The sequence below is a fragment of the Silene latifolia genome, chromosome 8 (assembly GCF_048544455.1).
Source record: "Silene latifolia isolate original U9 population chromosome 8, ASM4854445v1, whole genome shotgun sequence".
NCBI classification, from domain to species: domain Eukaryota; kingdom Viridiplantae; phylum Streptophyta; class Magnoliopsida; order Caryophyllales; family Caryophyllaceae; genus Silene; species Silene latifolia.
In genome coordinates, this window is record NC_133533.1 from 53,615,056 (window position 1) to 53,622,449 (window position 7,394).

General features: G+C 36.9%; 1 long non-coding RNA gene across 2 annotated transcripts; it reads left to right on the forward strand.

Moving 5' to 3' along the window:
- Positions 1-2,736: 2,736 nt before the first annotated feature.
- LOC141596859 (uncharacterized) lies at positions 2,737-6,968 on the forward strand. Of its 2 annotated transcripts, XR_012522619.1 has the most exons (5): positions 2,737-3,413; positions 3,600-3,703; positions 4,323-4,472; positions 5,018-6,470; positions 6,598-6,968. It is a non-coding gene; the product is annotated as an uncharacterized LOC141596859 (long non-coding RNA). The 2 variants fall into 2 exon arrangements; XR_012522618.1 differs by lacking the exons at positions 2,737-3,413; positions 3,600-3,703; positions 4,323-4,472 and having other exon boundaries at positions 4,479-6,470.
- The last annotated feature ends 426 nt before the right edge of the window (positions 6,969-7,394 follow it).

Here is a 7,394-nt window from a genome sequence, read left to right on the forward strand (position 1 = left end):
ACCTACGGAGGACTAAGGATAGGGTATTGACTTATGGAGGCGATACTAAGCTATGCGCAATCGGTTACGCAGATGCTAGCTTCCAAACGGATCGAGATGATTCAAAATCTCAGTCCGGGTTCGTCTTCACTCTTAATGGTGCTGCGGTCAGCTGGAAGAGTTCCAAACAGAGTGTTGTAGCAGATTCTACCACTGAATCCGAGTACTATGCCGCTTCGGAAGCAGCAAAGGAAGCTATATGGATGTGTCAATTCTTACAAGGACTTACGATAGTTCCTAGTTCGAATGAAGCAATCACCATCTATTGTGACAATAGAGGTGCCATCTTCCAGGCTAAGGAGCCTAAGTCTAGCAGCAAATCTAGACATGTACATCGGAAAGCTCACCTGATCCGTGATTACGTGGAGCAAGAAGAGATAGTGATTGACAAGATAGCTTTGGATGACAACATCGCAGATCCTCTCACTAAACTGTTGAATTATGATAAGCATGAAGGGCACGTTATTTCCATGGGAATTAAACGTGTTCCTGAGTTGTAGTAGTTGATTATGGAGTTGATACATTATCTTTTTCATATAGTATTTATAACTTCATCGTTTTTATAATATTTTGTTTTTCATGTGGATTGTACCGACAACATTGAACGCCACATAGTGAACTGAATTACATTATATTTGTTTTTGTCCGTAATCGCCTTAATGAGCTGATAACTCTAGCTATTATATTGTGCAGTCGATTGATGGTGGGTTCAATGAGCCATAAGTCAAACGGTCGATTGATCGATCGATCACAAATGCGAGATTATAACGATACCTCGTAGGACAAATTTTTGGTGACAACGTAATGGAGTCCTAAATGTTTAAAAACATTCGGTGCCAGGTCGTGGATTGGACGTCCATTGTGTTCCTAGAGTCGATTCTTTTGACTATCGACTGTCTCTTGAGATTAAGGTAGTTTTTGGATGACTTTGGTTTCTTTCTCATGGTCTGCCGTAACTGGAGACTAAGTAGATTTTTTCTGGGTCATTTCATACTGTGCTTACATTTGCAGGATTCGAGTTGAGGAAAATATCCAACCCTTATCAGGTTTAGTTATTTCTCAGGGCCACTCGAGGAGTTGTAACTGAAATGCATGGCCATGCTCGAATGATGATTCGTTTATCAGTTAAGTTACTCTCTAGTCGGGGAAACAACTCTTGATATTGATCACTTGTAAAATACGACCTTTGTGAATACGGATTTTGCAAATTGTTTTACATTGAGTGGGAGAAATTTTAGGATATGAGAATCGGTTATCGCACATACACTTGTGAGGACAAGTGGGAGTTTGTTGGAGCTTGTGTCCTCCACAAATTAGTGTGATAACATTTATAAATCTCTTATAGGTTCAAAAGGGTATACTTCGTATTTTATCAGTTGATTAACGATTACTTAATAACGGTTGGCTTGCTAGAAAGTTTGACGTTATTATCATACTGATGGCGGTGATCAATTGGTCCCTAAAAGTCACACCTAAAGGATGTGTTTGAGAGATGTGGTTATGAAAATGTAATCACATTGATGCCTTATATGACTAAACAGTTAGTCAACGTGTTGATGAGACGATTATTTAATGCCGATTAAATAATATTAGCTGAGACGAATTAACTGTCAATTCGTAAATTGAATATAATATGTTATATTTAATTAATGTATATAATGTTAGCTTAAATGAATTAGGATGTTAATTCGTAATTAAATGTAATCGGTTATATTTAATTAGCTAATTATAAATATGCGATATTTATAGTTAAAGTATATTTTATACGAGATTGTTATAATAAATGTTGTCAGGCCGGATTTAATAAATCGACTATAATCGGTTATGTATGGACTTATTAAAACGGGACAACATATATGATAATGAATAAAATGTACACATAATATACATTTTGATAACTACCCAAAAATAAGAAGATATTTTCTCCTTATTTTTGGTTGGTAGTTTTGACCGAAAAAAAAAAGAAAAAAAAAAAAGAGATCTCCTACTCCTTTTCACGGTTTAAAGGAGAGTAGGTTAAAATCATTTTTTGGTTTTCTTTTTAACCTAGTTTTGCCTCTCATCAAAACACACACAAAAAAACCTAAAAATTTTACAGAAAATTTGGGATCGATTCTAGCAAAGAACAAAGGCATATCTCATATCATCTTGGGTGCAACTGATAGGTGAATATCATTGTGATATTGTTCTTAGGCCGATTTTGCTAGGACCGAAGGTTATTTCTTAATTCTCTAATATTTTGTTTATGTAATTTTCATTTATGACTAGTAATCATCTTTATAATATCGTTATAATCCTTATAATTAAAGGGAAGCATACAGATAATTCCAACATGAAGTATGAACAAATACTTTTCGCTCAATTGGTTAAAGACTCGTGCTGATAACGTGTTGTGAAATAAAGACAAGAGATAATTGTTGAGAGAAGGTAGAGAGAAGAAAAGAGAGACATAACTATCTATTATTGCATTATGAGGGGGTTTATATATATATATATATGTATATATATATATATATATGTATATATATATATATGTATATATATATGTATATATATATATATATATATATATATATATATATATATATATATATATATATATATATCGGGGTCAGGTGCGAACTAAAGTTCGGTGCGAACCGTACGAACTAACTCAAAAACCACATTTAACAGTTAAAATCCAACTCCACTACCACTACTCTCTCATCCTCTGTCATACCATATCTTCATATACTGGCTTCTCCTACGAGCACAGACGACGACGACGGACCGATCACTGCCCAGATTCAGGCGCACTGCCGGCGGCCACCTCCATGCACCACTAGTCACCTAACGACCAACTTTCTCCTAATAATTTCTTATCCCCATCCACCACCACCTGACGATAGCGGGCGTCACCGTCGACCACCCATAACTCGGAGAAGCGATGACCACCGGTGTCACTGTTATTGTCATTGTCGGCCACCGCGCGCTTCTCTTTTTCTCCGATATACATCCTAGATCTAGCGATAAAACCGAGATTTATGTGGGTTGGTTGGTGGCGTTGGGTGGCAGCCAACAACCAGGTCTATTTAGCTAAAATGGAACTTTCATCTAAGAAGTAGAAAGTCGGCAGGATTGTTGTTTGTGGGTATTCCGGCTGACGAGGTTTTGGTTGTGGTTGGGCGGCGATGGTCTTAGTGACGAGGTGGCGGTGGTTATAATTTTGATGAGGTTGCTGGTTGTGGATGGGGATGCTTGTGGATGTCGTAGGTGGCATTTGAGGTGTCTGTTGACATATTTTGCGTCATCAGAGTTGTTCACTGATGTCTCTAGTGCCGTCTGAGGTAGCCGTTGATATTGTCGGTGGGTGGATACGCAAAATTATGCTCCAGGTACACATAATTCTACTCTAAGATACACATTTAGACAAGTGTATCTGAATGTATAATATATGTATCTCGACTAAGTAGTATGTGTATCTAGGTAATAGTTAAAAAGATTGCATCTTTCTGTTAAAAGAGGTATGAAATTTTCAGGTTTAACTATTATTGATTTTTAATAATTTTTTTCCAATCTAGATGGATAGATGCTGCGAAGTTTATGACAGGAGCATCAGCAGTGGGAAGCATTGCAATTCCAATGATCCTTCAGCATGCTAATCTTGATAGAAGTGGGAGCTATGGTAATTGAGTTGACATCGTTCTTGTTATTTGTTTGTACTGTTTTGTGCTTCCGCCGCGCTAGTCTCGATAATGAATGGTAGAACTGCTTGCTGCCATTAACTGTGTGGCAGTATCATTGAATGAGGTATCCTGGCTGTGATATTAAATGGTGCATTATGATGCTATATATTGAGTTAAACGAAGACCTTGATTTTTTTTATAACATAACCGAGTCCGAGCCTTTGATATACATCCGTGTTAGACACTTCCAACACTTCTAACTGAACATAGCCCCAGTAACTTGGACGTGGCGAATTTTGGTGTAACAAGATTTTGTATAGACCGGGAAACTAAACTTAACATTGCGGTTGAATCAATTTCCAAAATAAAGTTAAAGGGGTGTATATGTATCTAGCAAGTTAAAAGGGGTGTATCTAGCTAGCTAAAGATACGTATCTAGTAGTTTAAGGGAGTGTATGTAGATAGCTAAAGATATATATCTAGTAACTTAAAGAAGTGTATCTAGCTAGCTAAAGTTATGTATCTAGCAATTTAAATAAGTGTATCTAGCTATCTAAAGATATGTATCTAGTTACTTAAAGTAATGCATCTAACTAGCTAAAGGTATGTATCAATTAGGACGGGAAAGGAGTGTGTGTATCTGAACATCAGTGGGTGCACAACGTTCAATGATATTCTAGAGTTGCATATCTAACAAGCTTTTGCAAGAAGTTGAAATCACTAAATCTTTGCGGATGTGGGAGGACAGCCACTGACCGACTATTGCAGGTACATTTTACTCACACTTTGCAAATCTATTTACTGTGGCAAATGGGCTATTTTAGTCGGATTCGGGTCATCTTGAGTGTGATGTTCTCCTGTTCGGGTACTAGTAAGTTCAGTTTCTTTTTAGGTCAGTGCGTACGAGTCAAGCAAATCAATTGGATTGCTTCAGTTCATGGCTATAGCTAAACTGACTATTAATGTTTTGCCTCAACTTGGTTAGTTTGGGGTATTTTCTTTCATTTTTGGGTCGGTTTAATTTGGGTTTAAGTCTACTCTTGATTTTTCGTTATCTAGATTATCAGGTATTAATGTTGTGAGAGTCATTACTCCAATCCCCTCTGTTAGTTACTTGCCTCCTAAGCGTCCACGTTGCACGTGTCTGCTCTCCTCCACTCACTTTCTTTCTTCTTTCCCCTATTTCTGGTGTCCTTTGTTTCCCAACTTCATCATCCTTTCCTCAATTTTTTCTTTCCTTCTACTCATTTCCCCATCTGTATCGTTAATTGCTGTATAATTTACTCCAATATTTGGGTTTATTGGGACTTTAGGTTTGCACTGACGACCTCCACCTTTTAGTTTGATTTGAAGAATGAAGGGTCACCGATTGAGAGTTTCTGAACTTCAGGTTTGCACTGACGAGATGAAGAATTGTTTAGATCTTTATTACTTATATTTCTTTACTTTTTGTTTGCACTAATGAGATATTTTCATATATGATTTGATCATTGATCAATACATTTTTGGGTGATTAATATCGTAATTGTGTGGTGGGTTATGGGTTAAATGTTCTGGGTAGCTTTTGTTTCAATACCCAGGCCATTTTGATCAAAGTCGTTGTATTTGTATGTTATCCATTTTGTTCGTTGGTATGGAGTAGCATCTCACTGACAGAAGAATAAATGCAAAGTCTCCAATGAGGCTAATTCAGGTAGTAGTTTGCCAAGATCCTGCCTGTTATACCAGAACAAAAGATATGTAGTTCCCTTAAATTTCTCAGTAAACCAGGCTTTGACGTAACCGGAAAACACATGTCTGAGAACTTAAAAGACGTAAGACTCGAGGTCTCAAGAATGATTTTCCTATTTTTTGGTAAGGCTCCAAATAAACCAAGTTCCTTCGGTTGACTACAAGGAATGACAATAGTTTTGAAGCCGAAGCAATCTCTAACCGACAAACATTTCAACAGCAGACATGAACTCATGATATGATTTAGCATACGTTCCTCTACGACAATATTTTGTAACACCAAAGTCTGAAGAGATGCAAGATTTATGGGTTTGTCGAGTCAATTGCGCCTGCTGATGGTGTAGTGGTCCCGTTTTGTGGTGGCTGGACACGGTAGCGAAGGTGGCTTGTCTTGAGCTGCTCGGATGTGGTATGATGAAATTGGAGTTTGCTAGGCTGGTCGTGCTTGGCTTTCAGTTCAGTGACGTTGCTCTTATGGCTGGTCAACAGAGCTTCTTGAATTGGGCATCAGAATCGAGTAGTCTGGTGTGATGAAGGAGAAGCAAGTGTTGAATGTAAGATGCTCACTTGTTTGATGCCTTGACTTACTCATTGAAATACACCATGGAAATGAAGCCCTGTTGAACTAGCTTTATCACTTGCAGTAATTTTTCAAACATACAATCACTCTCAAAATGGCTTGGTTTTCAATGGTTCCAGTCTTCAGGAAATGACCATTACTGTTATTTTGTCTATTTTAAAGTCTACTGCTTTCTCGAGGGATTGTTTGGTAGGAGCAGGTGTGAGTTTCTGTGTTGCTCTTCAGGCGTTGCTTAGTGCGGAGGAGCTTGCGTATTTTATCATCCATGCTATTTTTCAAAGGAAAGTATGTAAGTTGGTTACCGATGCTGATGGTGATTACAAAAATGCAGCAAGTAGGTTCCATATACAGGATATTTGGTCTTTGAGCTCAACAATTTTGCTTTGTTGAGTAGACTTTGTTTGATTCGAAGGACACATTTAAGGAAGTGTCAATACTCCGTAATATTATGGAAGGTATTTTCTCTCCGTTTTGCATCTGTGATTGTAATTATAATTTCATCATTTTTTCATTTTTTGATACAATTGAAAAGTACTCCGTATTAGTCTATGTCTTATTTATTATGTAAATTATACGGAGTAGCTTGCAGGAGTGTTGATATTCTCTACAATTCCATTTACTGCGGTGAAACTTATCGCAAATAGTCCACTTGGTGAAACACTTCAAAAGCGATTGCAAGAGTAGAAATCTACTGTTGTTAAACTTTCTGTTGAGCGTTCTAAGTTGGCGGAAGTTGCGCGTAATCGAAGGTACTCTCAATTTTGAACAAACGTTTGGAAATGAAATGAATGGCGGAGCGAGTATTAGTTGTGGATAATGCAGTAATATTTGCTGATTAATGTTGGAATATTTAATATTAATATACGTGTGGTCTATGTATAAATGTTAAGTTCCTACTATATGATGTGATTTTAATATAAAAGGCGACACGATGGTGGATTTGTCTCGATGAATGAAGTTATATATCAATTCCTGGACTGTACAATTATGTTTTCATCAATTTCTTTGATCTGTTTCACGGATAATGTTGTTTTATTGCGGGTAGGATATGTCAAGCAAATTTAGAAATGTAATTTTACTTCGAAAGTTTGGTTAGCGGCCTTTGTTTAAGTATGGATTCGAGCAGGTAAGACCACAAGGGTGGCGCGTTTTTGGGTTTTAACTTTTAAGATGTACTTGTATGTATTTAGCAACTAAATGGGTTTTAACTTTTAAGATGTATGTATTTAGCAACTAAAAGGAGATGTATTTAACAACTTAAAAGAGTGTATCTAGCTAGCTAGTAGACGTATATATGTAGCTATTTAAAGAAGTGTATCTAGCTAGTTAAAGAGATGTATCTAGTAACTTAAATGTGTGTATCTAAAAAGGGATGTATC